Source organism: Martes martes (genome assembly GCF_963455335.1).
Source record: "Martes martes genome assembly, chromosome: 6".
Lineage (NCBI taxonomy): Eukaryota > Metazoa > Chordata > Mammalia > Carnivora > Mustelidae > Martes > Martes martes.
The window spans coordinates 5,104,124-5,125,076 of NC_137893.1; the positions used below are offsets into that span (position 1 = coordinate 5,104,124).

General features: G+C 36.3%; 1 protein-coding gene across 7 annotated transcripts in view; it reads right to left on the bottom strand.

The window, feature by feature from the left end:
- QKI (QKI, KH domain containing RNA binding) overlaps nt 1–20,953 on the bottom strand; it is a 155,421-nt gene that overhangs the window by 74,647 nt on the left and 59,821 nt on the right. The gene's annotated exons all lie outside the window — the stretch shown is intronic.

Sequence of the window (20,953 nt, forward strand, 5' to 3'; positions counted from 1 at the left end):
GCTGTATCGACTAGATTTCACTTATCACTGGCACCTACATAGTGCAAATTGGTCCAAAGTATCTAGGTGAACATGGACAAAAGTTAAAGAGATTGGTCATCAGCACATTCCTGAATTATTTTTAATACTTCTCATAACGAGTTCAAAAAATTTTTCAGCAGGGAAAAAGCACTGAGACCGGTGATTGTCTGAATAAATACAACTAAATACATATGTATCAGTGAATGGAAAATACCCCAAAGAAACAAAATGAGCACCCTTAGAATCTGGTTTATAAACCTGTCAAACATCTATAATCATGTTAAATATTTTTAATCATAAAAAATTATTTCCCCCCAAAACCCAATGTCTGCAAAAATCAAAGAAAGGCTAGGCAATTCTCCATATTCCAAGATGAATTCCAAGAGAGAGGGAGGGAGAGAGAAAAGGAGAAAGAGGAAGGGAAGAATGGGTGACATAAACAGAGAGGCCCAAGAGCTCTAAAGTGGTAAATGTTAAATAAAAAATGGTGAAAGAGGTGAAGGGTACATGGTAATTCTTTGTATTATTTCTGCAATTCTATAAATTTAAAATTATTATACAAAGTTACAAAACAGAAATTATCTGTCCTCCAATCTCTGCTTAGGCCAGTAACGTCCACTAGAACTTTCTGCATAATGATGAGAATGGTCTGTTCTGCTGTCCTGAAGGCCAGCCACTAAAACACACTGCCATTGAGCACTTCAGTGTGGCTGTGAGACTACTCAAGTTTTCTTATTCAATTTTAATTTGATTAATTTAGACTAGTTTAATGAAAAATGACGATATGTTTTTGGGTATACCTTGAAGAAAGTTCTATTTAAATAAGCCTGGGGCTCAGGTGGGGATGTGGGAGGTTAGGGATGACAAGCATCTTCAACTCAATCACAGAGGGTCCCATTAGGTATCCTCTAACTGGTGGTGACAGAGGACACAAAAGATCATTTTGGGGTATTTACATGCACCTCAACCTTGACTATAATAGAATACTCCATTTTGAAAGAAGTCTCTGTCATAAGATCTGATCAGGACAACAATGTCACTTCCTGCCAACAGATTACTGCCATCATGCCAAATATATAAAATGATTTTTATTTTAAATTCTTTTACCGGCTACTTCTACATGTGTAGAATGCTCAAAACATAAACTCATGTACTGTTCTCCACGGTGACGTCATTCTTTTCTTCTGATAATTATAACCAGCAATAAAGAGTAAATTTTAAAAGAATCTTAACTTCTAAAACATCACAGTTGTGACATGAGATGCCTCTGATCAAATGCTTAAGACGACTCTGACTCAAAAAACTTAGGTTATTTGACATCAACAGAAGAAAAGTGCCCTATATACAAGAAGTCTAAAACTTGACAGGTGAGAATGCATTTACTGTATGAATTATCTAGCCAGTTAAAACAATCAAAGTTTAGAGTAACTCAAAGTAAATCAGGTAATGGAAATAGGACATTCAACTGCTTGGCAATGGGTGAGAAGAAACTTCATTTCCTAACACAGTACTACAACCTTACACCTATCTAGATAGAAGACACAGGCACATATACATATACTAACAAGACATTAAGAGCGAAACAACTCACTTTACGGGAAAATAAAAAAGATGTTATGCAAATAAACTGGGAAAAAGAAGAGTAAAGAGGAGGCTGCAAAAGTCTGGTCAAAGAGTAAGGACAGCACTAACTGAGCCAGCGGTGCTGAGAAATCTGAACAGACTGAGCTGCACAAGTACTCAAATCTGTTCATGGCCAACCACGGATACAAAGAATTGAGGATGCCTCCCATGTATTTTTTTTTTTTTTAAACTATGGCTGCTAATAAGAGCAAACCAATAAAGAACATGAATCAAATCCCATAAACAAGCAAGGAAGGCATCAAGTACCAGAGGGCAAAATGATCCTCAGATACACATTTTCCATAATTTTTCTTCAAATATACAGAACTTAGTTGCTATTCTAAGGGAAACACTTTGAAACAGATTTATTAAAAGTAACATTTTGATTATATAACAAAAATTTCATAAGGCCACAGTATCATTCCATAACAACAAATCTCATGAAGGATAGTACAAAAGCAGATTTAATGATGATGCTAATGTTTTGTAGAAAAAATTGAACACAAAAACAATGCCCACATCTGAGGGTGACTATGCAATTTGTCATTCAAACCAGTACACTTTAAAAATGAAAAAGAGATATTTATCAATAATTAGACCTGTCCTGAGCAAACCAGAACTTAGCATCACCCTTCCAAAGAGCTATTCAAAACAAACAAACAAACAAACAAAGAAAAAACCGACTTGGCATGGTATCAAAATATGAAGATAATATGGCTTAGAAAAACTACACATCATTTTACAACAAACATTACTCCTGTTTTTATTAGCTCATTTGGTAATAAATATATCGTATCTGGACAAAATACAATTAACTGGGCAAATTCTGATGTATACCATTGGAGTCAATTCCTCCAAACAGTAAACTGCAAACAAAAATGTTCCTTAGAAAGTTTAAAAAAAAAATAAAGATTTGCTATTAAGAATTTCAAAAAATTTAAAATTTCACATTTTTCACATACTGTAAAAAATAAACTATGCAATTATCAAAAGCAATTAAAAATTGTGAAATTGTTTTAAAAAGCAAAGTAATTAAAAAAAAGAAATAACTGAGGAACAGTGGAATTTCCAATTTTATCTTATAGAATGAAATAATTTATAAAAGAATGTAAGATTTAATTGACTAAATAAAACCGTAACAATTAGAGAAAACATCAAATACCTATACAAACTACTAGAAATGTTAAAACCTTTGAGCTTCACCCTAAAGACAGAATCCACCAAAACAACAATAAAATACAGCTGGACTGTCCAAGTGAAAACTTCATTATGCAAAATAATTATAAGCAAAATTAAAAGGAAAATCCTTCCCTCAACATGTATTTCCTGAATACCAATGTGGCAGGTACTTAACAGCTTTACTACTGAGGACAGGACGGTGAACAAAATGAACACAACAGTCAGCACTCTCCTCTCAGAATAATCCACTTCCCCAGGAGGAGGGATAAACAATAAACACAAAGTATCTCAAGAGTGATGAAGAATCGGAAGAAAAATGCAGAGGCCAAAGGATAAAAGAAGAGCAGAGGCGCATCTGAGCAGAGTGGTTACGGAAGATCTCTCTGAAAAAGTGAAGCTGCACGAACTCTGAAATGAAACGCGGATGGGGTCACACAGCTCTGGGGGAAGAGTATCCCAGGCAGAGGGTGGCAAGACCCAACTACAGTAAGAGCACCAGCGCGTTCACAGAATGGAAAGACGGGTGCTCAGTCAGAGAATGGAAAGACGGGTGCTCAGTCAGAGAGGCAGCGAACAGAAGGGAAGCCTGGAAGGCAGCTGGACAAGATCATGGCGGGCCTATTAGCCACGGTAAAGATCTGACTCTTAAACACATGAACATACACTACAGGACTATTTTAAAAATTCACTCTGGTTGCTAGAGGGAGACAGGCAGGAACGGGGAACGTTAATGGGAAGGCTACCGAGGAAGCGCACAAGGTAGTGACCAAACCCAAGCACTCAAACCAGCCGGGGCTCAGGTCCTGACTGAGCAACTCACTAGTCAGGTTAAGAGAAGGTTCTTAACTTCCCTACCCACCATTTCCTCAATGATAAAATTAGAGTAAAAACAGTACCTATCTCACAGGACTGTTTAAGGATTAAATGAGTTAATTCACACGGAATAAGGATAGACAGCCACAGCCAAAGCCAGCAACTGCGTGATGTGCTGCAGCCTTCAAACCACGACCGCTCCACGCCCCCGCCCCAACCAACGACTGAGCATTCCACTCACCACTCACTCCTCCCTACACCAGCCAGTCACGATGGTAAGTCAGCAAGCTGGAGTTCAAGGGAGAGCCCAGTTGAGAGATGTACATTCTAAAGTCAATATAATATAGAGGCAGCTCTCTAAAGATGTAAACTTTCATGGGGAGATGATGAAACCTGAATTAAGCATACATAAGGAAAACAAAGCCTTCTCTTTGGAATTAGAACTACCTGAAAAGACGAAACTTTGCCAGTGGATAGTGAAAAATGAAAAGCTGATCATGATTAAAGAACCTGAAGGGTAAAGTGTTAAGAGGGTAGACGTGAGAAATGTAAAGGTCACTGGTTGTGGGGGGTGATGGCTTCTGCTGTTAGGCTAAATGAACAGAACTCTGAACGTCCAGCTCCCCTGAACAGTTAGCGCCATCCTTTCATGTATATAGAGAACCAAAAGGAGATGGACAAATCGCACCAATTCTAGTTAGATTCAAGTCAAAGACAATCTATTACTTGTAGTGTTATTTGAAATGAGTTGATTTCCTGTATGCTTTAATGAATAAATGCTAAGTGTTCTAGTATGTGCTAAAATAAATAACTTCTTTATGTATTATATGCATAATATATAAAGAGTTCTTAACCTATCAGAAGTGACAAGAAGTATCTTCATTACAGCTGAATGTCAACTGATAAATATGAAGCAAATGACAGAGAAAAGTAAGAATTTTGTAAACACTATTACAGTAATAATGGATGTGAGCAAGACTCATTAACTGATGCTAAAACTACTGAGCAGAATCTTGTTGAGAACAGGATACGTACAAAGTTTCAAAGTGTTCCCCTTAGATTAGTTATTAATGTAGAAGGGGGGAAAGTACCTCTACAGTGAAAAAATATGACTGACACCATATAACCAAATGATCAACTTGAATATCATCAAAATGGGGTAAACTAACACTGGGTAACTAATGCAGTGTGCTGAGGGCACGGCCTCACTTTTTTAAAACATTCCTGCCCAAAATGCATGGCCTGACTCTAATCATAAGAAAACAATGAAACAAACCCAAATCATGAAAGACAATGAAAGGCTCAGTAGCTGTTTCAAACTGGAGATCTAGAGCTACAAGTGTCATTTGTGATCCAAACAGGTTTCTGGGACAGAAAGAATTTAAATGAATGGAAAATTGGAAGAATTTGAGTTCAGAATGTCTATCAAAGAATGTAATATTGTAGTAGTATTGAATCTGCTGGATGTGAATAAAGAGACCCTGATGATGTAAACAGATGTTCTTGTTCGAAGGAACCGCACTCCAAAATAGGGATGAAGGGCCAGGGCATCTGCAACTTAACTCTCAAATGATTCAGCAAATAAAAGGTATTAATAATTTTATACACCCATGTTGCACGCACAACACACAGATCAATTCAATTCTCATTATTCATATCTATAAAGTCCTGCAAACACTGAATTAGAGAATACTAAACTATTGTTCCTAAGGGAAATACAGGATCACGCTACTGTGAGCCTCTGGTCACAACATTTTCATCAATCAATGGATATGTAATCTGGTTTTATGTGTGTTTGTGTGTGTGTTTATGTTTAAAAGATACCTTATTTAATACATACTGTTAATTCATTAACATTCATCTCACAGCCAACAACGCTGGAACTCACCCCTTCAGGAAAACTAACGTGTGTTTTCTTCCTAAGGCATGTCACAGCTTTCTTGAGCTCAGAAACACTAGACAGCAATTTGTTTTGGGGTCATTTTTAACACCAAACTCACCAGTAAAAAGCAACTTTGCAAAAAAAACATAGCACTAAGCAGACTGTGAAAAGAACACTTATTCACAGCATTAGAGCTAAAAGGAGAGACTGGTGTTGCCTTGAGTTCAGCAGGGAACAAGAGCACTGGATGACTCACAATTTTTTTTTTCTGCTCTAAGCACATCCATGTAAAACTGTGAAAGTGCCACCGGTATTAATTTTGATATTACTAATAAATCTTAGCAAATAGGCGAATTTATGAGTGCACAATTAGAAAATAATGAGCATTAACTGTATGTATATAAGTGAATACACCTACATATAACATACATAAACACAGGAAGAGAACAGACGTGCACAAAGATGTACAAAATATTATTAACTCTGGCAAATCTAGGTAAGGGGTATACAGGATCCATTGTACCACTCTTAAACTTTTCTGTAGATAGAAATTTGTATTTTTTCAAAGTGATATTAACAAAAAACACAAAATAGTGGTTTGCGTTGGTAGCAATGACAGGCAATACAAAAGTGAGGATTAAAGTCCAAATAGATATATAGTAACAGATTTAACCTCATTAACCTCACTAAAAATGCAAATCAATACAGAGTATATTTCTGTCCCCCAAAAAACTGGTATCCCAATTTCACAGACGATTCTTTACACAAACACTTCCTTTTCCTGTTGAGAGTGCTTATAATTTCAAATAGTAGATTTAAAAGGCAATTTTGGTAATACATTTCCAACCAACCAATTATACTTCTATAAATTCACCCTAATAATATGTGCAGATGTTTTTCACAACATTTTCATAGTAAAAAACAATTCATTTTTAACATGTACTTGAGTTTTTATGGGCATAGACAGATATAATACTCTTTTTAAAGATTTTTACTTATTTGACAGAACGAGAGATATCACAAGTAGGCAGAGAAGCAGGCGGGGGGGGGGGGATGTGGGGCTGAGAGCCCGATGTGGGGCTCGATCCCAGGACCCTGAGATCATGACCTCAGCCAAAGGCAGAGGCTTAACCCACTGAGCCACCCAGGCGTCCCAACAGATATAATACTCTTAAGTAAAATATATTAGTTTACAAAAACATATGGTCTCAAAATACACATCAACATATACATGTAACACTTGCCTCCAAATGGGAAAGATTATGGTTTTTAAAAAAGTGTCCATTAGTTTCCATACTAAACATGAAAGGCTTTCATAATCAAGAAAAAAAATTTATTTTACAATAGATAAGCTTAAGCATTTGCTTTTACTACTTGTGACTTATTTTAAAGTTGTGACCTCTTGTAAATTTTAAATGTCTTAAAACACTCTGATGCAACAGCTTGATCATATTATACATATTCAAGTATAAGGATACTTTCCAATTACTTGTTTCTTAACATTCCATAATCTCATTAATTTAAATGAACACAAGTTACTTGTCAGAAATTAATCTTATTAGTTACAAAGATGAAATTACACAAAACTTTCTTAATATCACGTTCTTAAAAATATTTTCAATGTGAAATGATCAGTCCTCTATATGTACAATACTTTATAGGTATTTGAATTCAGCAAAAACTTGTTAAAAAACTTATGAGTGCCTTTATAAAATATGTTTATATGCTACAATTTCTGTTTACTTTCTAAGTAACATTCACAAAATATAAATTATTTCAATAATCTAGATTCAGCTTTAATTTTTCGGACCCACAGGCTGCGATACTGACCTGGCATGACAATTTAAAATAAATAAATACATACATACATACATAAATCCCACAAAACAATTACACCTACCTTTAAAAACAAAAGAGTTAACAATTATACATAAAAGTTAACCTGTTTTAAAATCAAGAGACTAACAGTATAATTTTTGTAAATCATTATCATTCACAACTGGAGTTAAACAGAAAAATAAAACTAGCAACACAGAACAATGGCTCACTAGGCTTATGAAACTGCCTATAATCTGTTGTTAATATGAGAGAAAAAATTTTCCAATCAGTTTGTTATAAAGGATTTTGAAAAAGAAAATCAACTGATGCAGCATGATATACACATAATGGCCCCTTACTAATTCTGTCAACGCAGACTGAATCCTCTCAAAAGAAAATCTGTTATATACAACACAACTAGGAGGTGCTCAAATATTCTTTAACTAAATTGACTGCAATCGAATCAAGACTTAATTTTAAAAGGTTCATTAACAGCATCTAGTGATAAAATGGACTCTCCCTTTTCAATGAAACTCATATCTCATTTCATTAGACATGGACAATTAACTCATCTTGGTATTAGATCTATGGCAAGTAATTAGCTTAAGTTTTACAGGTTACTTAATGTGTTACTTTCCTAATGAAAACAAAGGTTTATTTTCATTGGATCCATCTTTTACTCCTCAAAGAGTGCCTCACCAATTTTAATAACTGTACCTTAAATAAATAGAATTTTTATTTCATATCCTCCCAATCTTTCTTAACAACTAAGGTGGCGAAACAGCGGATCTATTCTGTAATAGCGTCTTGAGATACTATCCAATTTGAAATAAACATTTAATTTTTAATACATTGTTTTATACTTTCCTATCTTAAGGCTAAAATACTGACTATAAAAAATAAGGCTAAAATACTGACTATAAAATCAGTATTCTAAAATGAATTTTATTTTCAAAACACACACAGCAAAGCTGAGAGAGTGAGGAGAACCAAGTAGAGAGGGAGAGAACACCATGAATCTAGTTTACAGCTCTGTGAACCAGGAGATCAAGTCATAAACTGGTATTTAAACCGGTACTGCTGCAAAATATAGCCTGCAAGTATAGAAATCAAGTGTGTTTAGAAAGTCTTATAGCATTCCAACTGGATAATTTTATCTATTGATAAAAAAATGTTTTAAACAGGACTGAATTTGTCTTTTTCAAATTCTATTTATCTGATAATTTCATTATAGTTTACAAAAGGATTGGTCTACAATGGATTAGAATTGTTCTGTAAAGGTCTTTACAGCAGATTATTTGAAAAGCACTAATTTAACTCTTCAGAAGGCAAGCATTCCTTTCTTTTTAAAAAGAAACCTATCAATCATTTCAAGGTTGAATTCAAGACCAAATCTCATAACACTTAAAAAAAAAAAAAAAAAAGAAAAGACTACAGCTACTAGGGAATTAGTTTATAGCTACAACAGCATACTTTTAAGACATAAGTACTACCACATAATTATGTCAAAGGCTCCAAGGTTTAAGAGATTATATTTGTTTTGAATTCAAAACGGATTTAAGATCAGAGGATCTAAGTTCCAAAGATACTGATTCTATCTCAACACAAGGAGAAACTTTCTAACAAACTTGCTCATTTGTCTCTGGCCTTAGGACACTTCTCCCTTCCACCTATCACTGCCTAGTTATCTTTTTTAGAACAATTAACATAAAACTTATCTTAAAAACAAGAGCACAAATGCATTGCTATCAAAATTTTTTTTAAAATGTTTATTTAAGTCCTTACATCCCCAGATCTCAGTCTTGCCTCCAGTATCTACGCTGCCTTTCCCGTCATACCTCAGAACTTCCACTGCAACAGGCCAAGTGTACACAGGCTGATCATACTGGTGGTATCCAGAATAACATTCCTCTCAACTGTCTTGTAAATTCCTGCTCTAGTCTGATTCTCTCTACCTTTTCCTAAAACCTTCAATCTACAACAGAACTCCTTACACACCTCCTCGACTTCCCACAGCACAAGGTATAACATCTAAAGGAACATTTAGCACACTGTGCGTTAATTCACTGTCAATACATCAGTCTCCCATGGATGAAAGCTCCTTGAAGACAAAAATCAAAAGCACTGAAAAATATCTGCTGCCTGAGAAGGCATTAAATTAACTATGAAAGGAGGTAACAAAAGTTGAGTAACAATCATTTGCAATATAGGAATAAAGTATCACAGAATTAAATATCACATGGTGGTTAGACTTCATGGCTTTAATAAGGTTCCTTCCAAACCAGATTACATAATACTGTAATTTTCATAATCATTCTTCTAAAGCAAGTAATGTGTTTTCACAGATAAATACTATTATTCAAATCATATTTATGAAACTTCGTATATATTCAATTTATAAGATTTGTAAGATAAAGAGAATCTGTAAAAGTTCCTATTTTCGAATGCATCAAGTCAAAGGTACCAATAAGAGGGGGTGGGGTGAGTGGGGGGAGTAAGGAAGGGATAAAAAGTAGAAAGAAAAAAACATTCCTTACAGGGAATAAATAGCCTTTCCCAACTAAGGACTCACAAGAGAATCAAGTCTTAATGCTGGGCCCAAGGCATAAATTATATATAATTAGCTTCTCTCCTACACATCTATAATGATACTTGTTATGAATCACTCTAGGTAAAACTGAAGAATTTTTATGTTCTGTGCTTCAGAAGAGGAACCCTAGCTGAGAAAAGCCATATAAACTAACAGAAAAATCAGAGCACTTTTCCTCTTGAAAACATTTTAAATAGTAATTAATTTCTTAGGCACAAACAGAAGTTTGTTACAATTATAATGCACCTAAAGACCAATAACACTATTTCAACTATGTCTAATAATTATTTATAAATGGGCTGGATGGGAACACAAGAAATATTATTGCAAAGAAATGACTAACTGGGAAACCAGAGACGTTTGCACTGCTCGTAACAGTAATGATCTTTTACACACACACACTCACACACACACACAGGAATATACTTAAAGAATGACTTTTTAATAAAAAGTGCCTTTATTAGATGTTCAATCTCCTGTATAAAATATAAAAGTTTAAGACTGCTGGTCAATCTTTTAGGAAATTGGAACTCTCATACATTGTTGGTGGTAATGCAAAATGAGAACAACCCCTAGAGAGAGAGAAATTCAGGACTGGCTAGCAAAATTATGGGACACCACTTCTAGAACTCTATCCTGAAGATAAATTAACAAGGTCATGTAAAAATGTACGTAAAAGCTATTCAATACAGCACTCTCCCTATGTGTAACAGCAAAAGCCTAGAAGCAGAGCAGCTTGGGTGGCTCAGTCAGTTAAGCAGCCAACACTCGATTTCACTTCAGATCATGATCTCAGGGTCCTGGGACAAAGCGCTCTGTGAGGCTCCTTGCTCAGTAAGGAGTCCGCCTGAGTATTCTCTCTCCATCTCCCTCTGCCCCTTCCCCCACTCATCCTTGCATGCTCGCTCTCTAAAATAAACAAACAGGGGCTCCAGGTGGCTCAGTCAGTTAAGTGTCTGCCTTTGGCTCAGGTCATGATCCCAGGGTCTTGGGACTGAGCCCCAAATTGGACTCCCTGCTCAGCGAGCCTTGCTTAGGGAGCCTGCTTCTCCCTCTCCAACTCCCCCTCCTTGTGTTCTCCCTCTCTCTGTGAAATAAAATCTTAAAAAAAAAGTTTTAAAAATTAAATAAATCATAAAAAAAAAAGCTTAGAGACAATCTAAATTTCCATTAATAGGGGAATGTTGGGATAATTTACAGTATATTCACACAATGGAATATGGTAAGTTATTAAAAGAGCTGTCTCAATATATCCCCCACAAAGTGATCTCAACAATATACTGTTAAATAAAAGTAAGGTGCAGAAAAGTGTAATGTGTACATAACCACCTATGAAAAGTGAGAAACTACACACACATACTTATGTAACTGTTAATGTCGAAAAAGGAATGTAAGGATAAACTGGAAACAAATATAAAAAATTTACCTGAATACCAAGGAGCAGGAATACATACAGGCAATAGGGGTTAAGAGCGAGAATCTCTGAAAATTCCCTACTACTTACAGATTTGACTACTTATAGATTAGAAACACATAACTAGGGGCACCTGGGTGGCTCAGTGGGTTAAAGCCTCTGCCTTCGGCTCAGGTCATGATCCCGGGGTCCTGGGATCGAGCCCCACATCGGGCTCGCTGCTCAGCGGGGAGCCTGCTTCTCCCTCTCTCTCTGCCTGCCTCTCTGCCTACTTGTGATCTCTGTCTGTCAAATCAATAAATAAAATCTTTAAAAAAAAAAAAAAAAGAAACACATAACTATTTTACAAGTAACAGAAAAATAACTGAAGCAACTACTAAAATTAGAAAACCGGGGCGCCTGGGTGGCTCAGTAGGTTAAGCCGCTGCCTTCAGCTCAGGTCATGATCTCAGGGTCCTGGGATCGAGCCCTGTTATCAGGCTCTCTGCTCAGCAGGGAGCCTGCTTCCTTCTCTCTCTCTGCCTGCCTCTCTGCCTACTTGTGATCTCTGTCTGTCAAATAAATAAATAAAATCTTAAAAAAATAAAATAAAATAAAATAAAATAAAATAAAATTAGAAAACCAAGTACAAATGAGCTTAAATGTGGACCCACATAATGATGTACCTATTATACACTCGGAAATTATTGAGAGTTTTAAAAGACAGAATTTCAGTCTCTTTAGGTTGGGATACAACCTAAAAACAATAGGAACTGTGGAAAATTGTTTTCACTTACTATGTTGCTGATAGTAGTGTTTGTACTGTTATTGTGAGACTTCTATATATCTTAGAATAAAGCAAATGAGTTATTATTTTGTGTCTTTAGGAAGCAGGATTTTTCAGTGGGGAAGAAAACAGATCTATAGGATCAATTAAATAAAACACTGTAGCCCTGATTTTGAATGAGAATGGACTTGTATACACCTATATTCCTGAATGTGTGAGTGTATGTATGTATGTATGTATGTATCTCCTAGCTCTGCCCTGAAAAGGTCTACAAATAATGAGTATCACCTAAGTCCAGAATACAATCTCTACTTAGTATTTTTCACTAAAAGTAACTAGGATTCCTTAAAGAAATGGATGACTCCAAGGCTGAAAATTTTTTAAGATGATACTGGATTATCATACCACACTAGAAAGCAAAGTTACTAGCCCCAACCACTGGGGCAGTGTCAGAAGCACTTAGAAGTGAACTGGAGGAAGCCCCCAATGGTCAAACAGCATGATCATTGAAAACACTAACTGCAATGAACTGAAACATCAAAATAGTTTACATGCATTCATACTGATTTTCAAAAAGGAAACAAAAAAAACCTATTCTTTACCTTTGAAGGATTCCTAGGAACCAACTATTTTTAAACTAGTAAATAAAGAACTGAGCATTCATCTAGCCTTTCCTATAAAAAGTGAATCTAGTTAATATTAATGAGCAAACAGGATAAAACCATTTCACAATTCCTACTGAAATAAAAGGCCTAAAAAAACCCACCATCACCACACTACTCGTGAAATACACTTTCAAAAAGAAGAAAGGAAATGAAGAAGGGAGAGCAGGAGATCTGAGTCTGATTAAACCTTTCTCACTTACCCAAAAATATGGAGGACAGAGATCACTGTTAAATGCCACCATGCAATCAGCAAAATCCACAGTAATTATTTAGGATAAATAACTCAGTCCCTTGACAAATAAAAATGTAAGAAGGAGAAATGGAGCTGAGGGACGGAATGGCTTAAGCAATCTTATCAATTAACTGCAGTGTATATGGCCCTCACTTGGATGCCATTCAAACAAAGTATTTTAAAAACACATTTATGAGACAAGAGGAGAACGAGGAACAATGACTAGATATATGATAACAAAGAAAATCTGGGGTGATAAAAAAGCATAAACATGATAGCATTAAAGAGCCCTGTTATTTTAGAAAAGCGTAATAAAATAGTTACAGAGGATATTATGTCTAGAATGTGCTCCCCAAATCATACGGCACGCAAAAGAGGGCATAAGAGCTGTGGAGGAGTAAGGGCATACCTCCAAGGAGACAGGCAATGCTGATGCTCAGTGATGGATTACTGATGTTTAAAATTAGTCACGATGGGTATTAAGGAGGGCACGTGATGTGATGAGTGCTGGGTGTTATACACAACTGGTGAATCATCGAATACTGCATCAAAAACTAATGATGTACTCTATGTTGGCTAACTGAACATAATAAATTAAAAAAAAATAGCCATGATGAAAAGTTTAAAAGAATAAACTGTACCTATGCTAAAGGATGTGAGAAAGCTAAGTATAAAACAAGATCATTAAAAGGTTGTCTGAACCATGCTTGTTCTTGATGTTATGTCGCTGTCCATCATAACCACTTTAGGATGTCAACCAAAAAAAACTGTATTAATTTGTTCACTTTCAAAGTGCTGAGACAGGAGCGACATCTTCCATAAGAATAAAAGTCTAAGCAACCCCCCAAAATCAAGAAAATTTATCCTTGCGTATTGCTGTCAATAGTGCCTTGAAGCATCCTTTGTGTGTCTTAGACATTATAAAGCTCCATTATTTAGCGAACTGACACAGGACAGGATACAGAATTGCAGAAGAAAATGCTAATTATAAAGCATCATATCTAACATTATCCGTGTTCTATAACACATGTGAATGTATATATATAACTGCATGAGAAACAATCTGTAAGAAGACACGCAAGAACTGTTAACAAGGGTAGGCTGTAGAGTGACAGAGCAGGTGATGCCTTTAATTTTTTTTCAGACTATCTGTACTCTTAAACTTCTCCAAAAATATATATTAAGTAATTAAAATATGTATTACCCATAAGAAATGAAGTAATAGGATTTAAGAGATACTTAAGAAAAATGTGTAATGTATACGAAAAAATGTAAAAATGTTATGAAATTCTGTTTGCAATTACAAAATATGTCTAATAACATTTCATAAATCATGTTCCACAAAACACTGTATATCCTCATAAAAATAAAATTAAAAATGTATTACAGATTGATCAGGTTTTAAATTCGAAGACCATATTCTGAGGAGACTGATTTGCATAGTTCAATTTGAATGTTCAGTGAGATCGGCATTTGTATCTACTGTAGTCATCAGTTAGAAATGGGGGACAGGGTAGGTTACGTCACCTCTTTAGGCCTCCAATCCTGTTGGAAGAGTAAAACTATTTTCTGAGGTTACTGCAGGGTCTGAATCAGACATTGCACAGACTGTGAAAGCAGTTGATACCATCTGGCCATAGTTATTAGCAGCCCTAGAAGGGCCATCTGATCCCATAAGTGCACATTCCTTGATTTCAAGCAAAGAGCTCTAAGTAAAATTACTAAATCTCAATGAAAAGGTCCAGAAGATACAACACTTAACTAACCCGGCTTTGATCAACTGTAGACATTTCACTCATCAACATTTTTGGCTTGGGGGGGGCGGAAGTGGGAAGCAGAAACACAAGCATGGATACTTAGTCCCCACTTATTTATGACAGGGGAGCTCTCAGAGAAGAGCTAATGGATGCTGAAGAGACAAATCCCCAAGAGTGTCCCCTACAATGCCACTTACAAAGACTCCAAGATGAACCTCATTTACCACTTTAATAACTATCACTCCAAATATTATCAAGTATTTAATTTATGTATGAAACACTCTTCTGTTCTAATGACTTACATGTATTCATCTACTACACTGGAAACCAGCTGCCTGCCACCTCTGTTTTTTAAAGATGAATACACTCCCTCTAGCACACAGACATCTTACCCAGAGCTCTCCACCTGGCCCCTGTAGCCCTCTGCTACATCAATAGAAAAGCTATCAAAAACCACTTTCTTTTCCAAAAATTATTTCTCTAGAATTCCATGCTCAACCATATAGGTTCTTATCAGAAAATGGGATTAATTCCTTCCTAAAGAAGATTTTTGAAAATCCTAGGAATGACACAAAAACAAAACTTCAAAATATATTATCCCTGAGGAAAAAACTAAAAACTTTAGAGAAGTTTCACCAAATACATCCATGTTGACCTCACAAAGTTTAAAACTACTCAATATTCAAGTTCTGGTATTTCTGAAGTTGCTATCACTCTCCGAAATGCTTCTTAACTAGGAAGTAGGACACCACAGAACAGAATACAGGCTGTAGGTGGAACGTGGACTGCTACTTTTTGGCAGTTGACCTTTGGACACATTATTTAACCTCCTGAGGCTCAATTTCTTCACCTACAAAATAGGAATAATAAAACTCAGGTCACTTCACACCTGTCAGAATGGCTAAAATTAACAACACAAGAAACAACAGGTGTTGGCAAGGATATGGAGAAAAAGGAACTCTCTTGCACTGCTGGTGGGAATGCAAACTGGTGTAGCCACTGCAGAAAACAGTACGGAGGTTCCCCCAAAAAGTTAGAAACAGAACTACCCTACCATCCAGCAATCACCCTGTGAGTATTACCCAAGCAATACAAAAATACTAATTCAAAGGGGTACATGCCCCCCTATGTTTATAGCAATTATTTACAATACCCAAGATATGGAAGCAGCCCAAGGGTCCACTGATTGATGAATGGATAAAATAAACTGTGGTATGCATAATTACATATCATTTAGACATAAAAAAGAGGAGGGGGTGGGGGAGTGGGTTAAACTGGTAAAGGGGATTAGGGAATGCATTTGTTGTGATGAGCAACAGGTGATCTATAGAATTGCTGAATCACTATTTTGTACACCTGAAACCAATGTAACACCGTAGAAAAAACAAAATGACAAAAAAATAATAAACTTAAAAGACATGGGAAAAAAGCCCTAAACAAAATCTGTATAAAATACCCAGAATAATACTTGATACAAAGTACGCAAATCAAAAGAAGTATCCATAAAGAGGCATCCGGGTGGCACAGCTGGTTGCCCATCCAACTCTTAGTTTTGGCTCAGGTCTGATCTCCAGGTCTTGAGATGGAGCCCCGGTCATGAGACTGAGCCCTGTATCTGGCTCCACATTCTGCTCCACATTCTGGAGTCTGCTTAAGTTTCTCTCTCCCTCTCCCCCATTTCCCTTCCCCACACTCCTCCCTCCCTCTCTCTCAAATAAATCTTCTAAAAAGAAAACTAAAAAGAAGTATCCATAAAACTACTGGTTTCTACTTGCTGACACCATGGTACCATATACTTAATCAAAGACAGAGGATACCTGGCCTGCTCCAGGTGAGTACTTGATGAAACAAGCCACCCAAGCTTTGGTCATAGTCTCTCATAAAGTCTGACCACAGCTCCTGCTCTTTGGTTCCATGAAGTTTACCCAGTACCATTCTACTGGGTACTAGTATACAAAAACGAATGCTGTTATCCCCATCAATAACTCTGAATACCAACCCAATGGAATAAAAATTAAGGTGGCATATTCACTCCCTTGTTTAAAACCAGCAGCTTAGAATACTATGGTACTGCCTATCTTGCCCAAAGAATTAAAAGCACATAGGGTTTTTAATTTCCTATATTTACAAGCTTTTTTATGGAGACATAGTGGGAGGCATCTATGCCTTTCATTTATTACCTAAACTAAACATTTACTCTTTTTTCAGATCCTATTCTATGCCAGGTACTCATCAAACACCAGGGAAATGCTCCATAAACAGACATGCTTTGCCTTCACTGAGTTTACCAGGCTAATGAAGGATGCAGATCAGCAAACGGCATTTTCCATCATATTTTAGGCAACCAGTGCATTAAAGATTTTCTAGCTTTCTCAGCTTTTACAAAAATTGAAAACTCTGCAGAAAAGCTTAAAGCCAATTGGCTTTTCCTTTGAAACACTTGAAACACACCTAAATCAGCTTAGTACAAAGAAGTATCACATCAATACTTCCTTGTTACTCCAATCTGCTTGTCGAGTTTTTTCTCAAAGTAATAGTCAAGTGACAAATGATAGCACTTTCCACTTGACTTTACTTTCATTGACATTTTCAAAAGTTCAATGAATAAAGTAACCACAGCATCAGCCAAAATGACTTAGTTAACAATTATTTATGTATAGATTTACATTAAAATTATAGAAGACACTCCTGGCATTAAAAATATGTGCATAAATTCTTCACAGACTCCATATACCATAATATCAAACAAATGGTAGTCATTCAAACTACTTTGATATGCCTAAATTATGTTCATCTATAGCATTTTAATAAAACTAAAAATATAATCTGTGGCCAAACTTTTTGGTGTCTTATTTTATTGTTACTCTTGAATTATGTATAATCTGTAAGTTTTATTTTGATAGCCAACAGTATAAATTAAACATAAAAAGAAGTGTAAACTGCTTCTAATCGTGGTTAAGAACAAAGTGGACAAGACAGAACATGAATGCACCAACCACCAGAGAAAAACAGAAGAGCAATGAGAATACGGGATATTCAAAGGTCACAAAAGAACGAAGTAGTCTCCTTTCCAAAACTTAAAAAAACAGTAGCAGTCCCCCCAACCTTGATGCAACGTAAGAGTTCAAACATAAAATGCACTAAAAGTAGGGGTGCCTGGGTGGCTCAGTGGGTTAAGTCGCTGCCTCCCACTCAGGTCATGATCTCAGGGTCCTGGGATCGAACCCCACATTGGGCTCTCTGCTCAGCAGGGAACTTGCTTCCCCCTCTTTCTGCCTCTCTGCCTACTTGTGATCTCTCTCTGTCAAATAAATAAATAAAATCTTTAAAAAAAAAAAAAGAAAAGCACTAACTATCCAGTTACAGTCATCCCCCCTTATTTGCAGCTTTGCTTTCTGCAATTTCAGTTACCCATGGTCATCCCAAGTCAGGAAGCAGATGATCCTCCTCCTAACTCATCATCAAGTCAACAGCAGCCTACTATCACAGTATCATTCATCTCACTTCATCTCACCATGTAGGCATTTTACCCTCTGATACCATCTATAAGGGTGAGTACAGTCTAAATGATATTATCAGAGTGAGAGAGAGAGACCACAGTCTCATAACTTATTACCATATATTTTTCTATTACTAATTACTGCTGTTATCGCTTACTGTGCCTCATTTATAAATTAAACTTATCGGAAGTATGTATGTACAGGAAAATGCATAGTATATACAGGGTTCAGTACTATCTGCATTTTCAGGCTTCCACTGGGGGTCTTAGAACAGCCCCCCCCCACCTGTGAATAAGGGGCACTACTGTGACGGTATAAAGATAAAATTTTTTTTAACAATTTTACTTATTTATTTGACAGAAAGAGCAAGTAAGAGAGAGCATGAGAGGGGAGAATGTCAGAGGGAGAAGCAGAAGCAGAAGCAGACTCCCGGCAGAGCTGGGAGCCCGATGCTGGACTCAATCCAGGGACTCCGGAATCACAACCTGAGCTGAAGGCAGTTGCTTAACCAACTGAGCCACCGAAGAGCCCCTAAAGATAAAATTTATTAGGAATAATCATTAACATTAATTGATCACTTACTATGATCCAAAGCACTGTTCTAATTTAATCCTCACAAGCACCTTTACTACTCCTATTTTATACAGCAGGAAATTAAGTAACTTGTCCATCACAAAGCTGCTAATAAGTCAAACCTAAACAATGTGGTCACAAAGCTCACTGTCTTAACTATTTGGTTCTTCTGTCAAAGACAGCAGAGTATGTTCTTCAGGATAAAAATTTCAACTCCAATCAAAATGAAAATCAAAAATTTCATGTGTGCCTTATTAAACAAATTCTAAGCTCTAATCCTTGGTGTCTAGGAGTGTGTGAGTGGGGAAGGGGGGGGGCATTACTACAGAATTAACAGTGGCCGAGGAGAGGGGGAAAATATGTTTTTTCATGGATTTATAGAGTAATTATTTAACTGATGGATACACTAATCTTAAGGTTAAGATTTATTTGTCCATCAACTATCGATTTCATTTTTCTATGGCTCTTAAATTAGCATTGCTTAATGCCAATACAACTATTAAGTGTGAACAGGGGAACCAAAACTGCATGCCAATGTAAGACTGCCACGTAGCTGATTCAGAAAATGTTTAAGCATTTTAAGATTCTAATAATAAATGTTTTAAATACAGTATTTAAAGTTGCTGAAGGAGAACTCACATACTTGCCTCAAAATATATTTAAACTCAGCTGACAAGAACAGATTTTAATAAGATTTAAAGATAATCAATATTATTGGGGATGACCCCTCCCCACACATACCCAATTTTTTATCTACGAAGTCATTATTTGTCTGCAAGGTGAGAAAATGAGTGCAATCCAGTCACGTGGGAGGAGACTATAAATGCAATGAGGTGGAAGGTCAGAAAAGCAGCACATCAGAAAAATCAGACGACTCTGAAGACCTGCTGTTTGTTCCACAAACTCCACAAAGTGATTCAATGCACACACTCCGACACAAGCTAACCACAGGTTTATTACTTGATAGCCTTCTCAAGGCATTGTATTTTAAAAAATAATACCCTCCCTGACAGTACATTTTATATTTGGCAGTCAAATCTAGGTTTTCTTCTTTTAAACTAAAGTATAATTCTCATACAGTGTTACATTAGTTTCAGGGGTAAATGGACCTAGAGGATTTTCTCTAAGTGAAATCAGTCAAAGATAAATACCATGTGATTTCATTTATACGTGGAATTTAAAAAAAAAAAAAAAAAACCTTAAAAAAAAATCAGTCGAATACTGTTTTACACAGATACACATTCAAAAAGTATCCTGCCTAACAGTATCACTAGATAACAGGAAACCAGGCAAATAAAATCTTCCTAAAAATAGTATTTAAAGGGCGCCTGGGTGGCTCAGAGGGTTTAGCCTCCGCTTTAGGTTCAGGTCATGATCCCAGAGTCCTGGGCTCTCTGCTCAGCAGGAGTCCTGTCCCCCCCCATCCGCCTCAGACCTCCCTCTGCCCGCCTCTCTGCCTACTTGTGATCTTTCTTTCTCTCTCTGTCAAATAAATAAACAAAATCTTTTTTAAAAAACAGTATTTAAAGTAGATAGTTGGGAACTCATTAATTAAAGTTGCAAAGCAATAAGTGGCAGGAGAAATTAAAAAGAGAAAACAGGGGGGCACCTGGGTGGCTCAGTGGGTTAAAGCCTCTGCCTTCAGCTCAGGTCATGATCTCAGGGTCCTGGGATCAAGCCCCACATCGGGCTCTCCGCTTAGCGGGGAGCCTGCTTCTCTCTCTCCCTGCCTCTCTGCCTACTTGTGATCTCTGTCTGTCAAATAAATAAATAAAATCCTTAAAAAAAAAAAAAAAGAGAGAGAGAGAAAACAGGAACAATATAAAGTAAAATGTCTAACAAATATACAATCAACACAAAATGTTGGTGAAATTCAAGATAAGTATCATATGGCTAGTTATAGCTTTCTTTTTCTGTTTAACAGCTCTCTCAATAACCCGACACACAGCCAAAGCTATTCATTTGATCACTTTCATTTAAATTTCATCAATAGAAACATTTTACATTTTTAAAACTTTTAATGACATACCTTTATATATACAACATTATAGTGTGACTAGTTTCCAAATTGGCACCATCTTAACTGTAAATACCAAAATAAGTTAACATGATGGACTGGG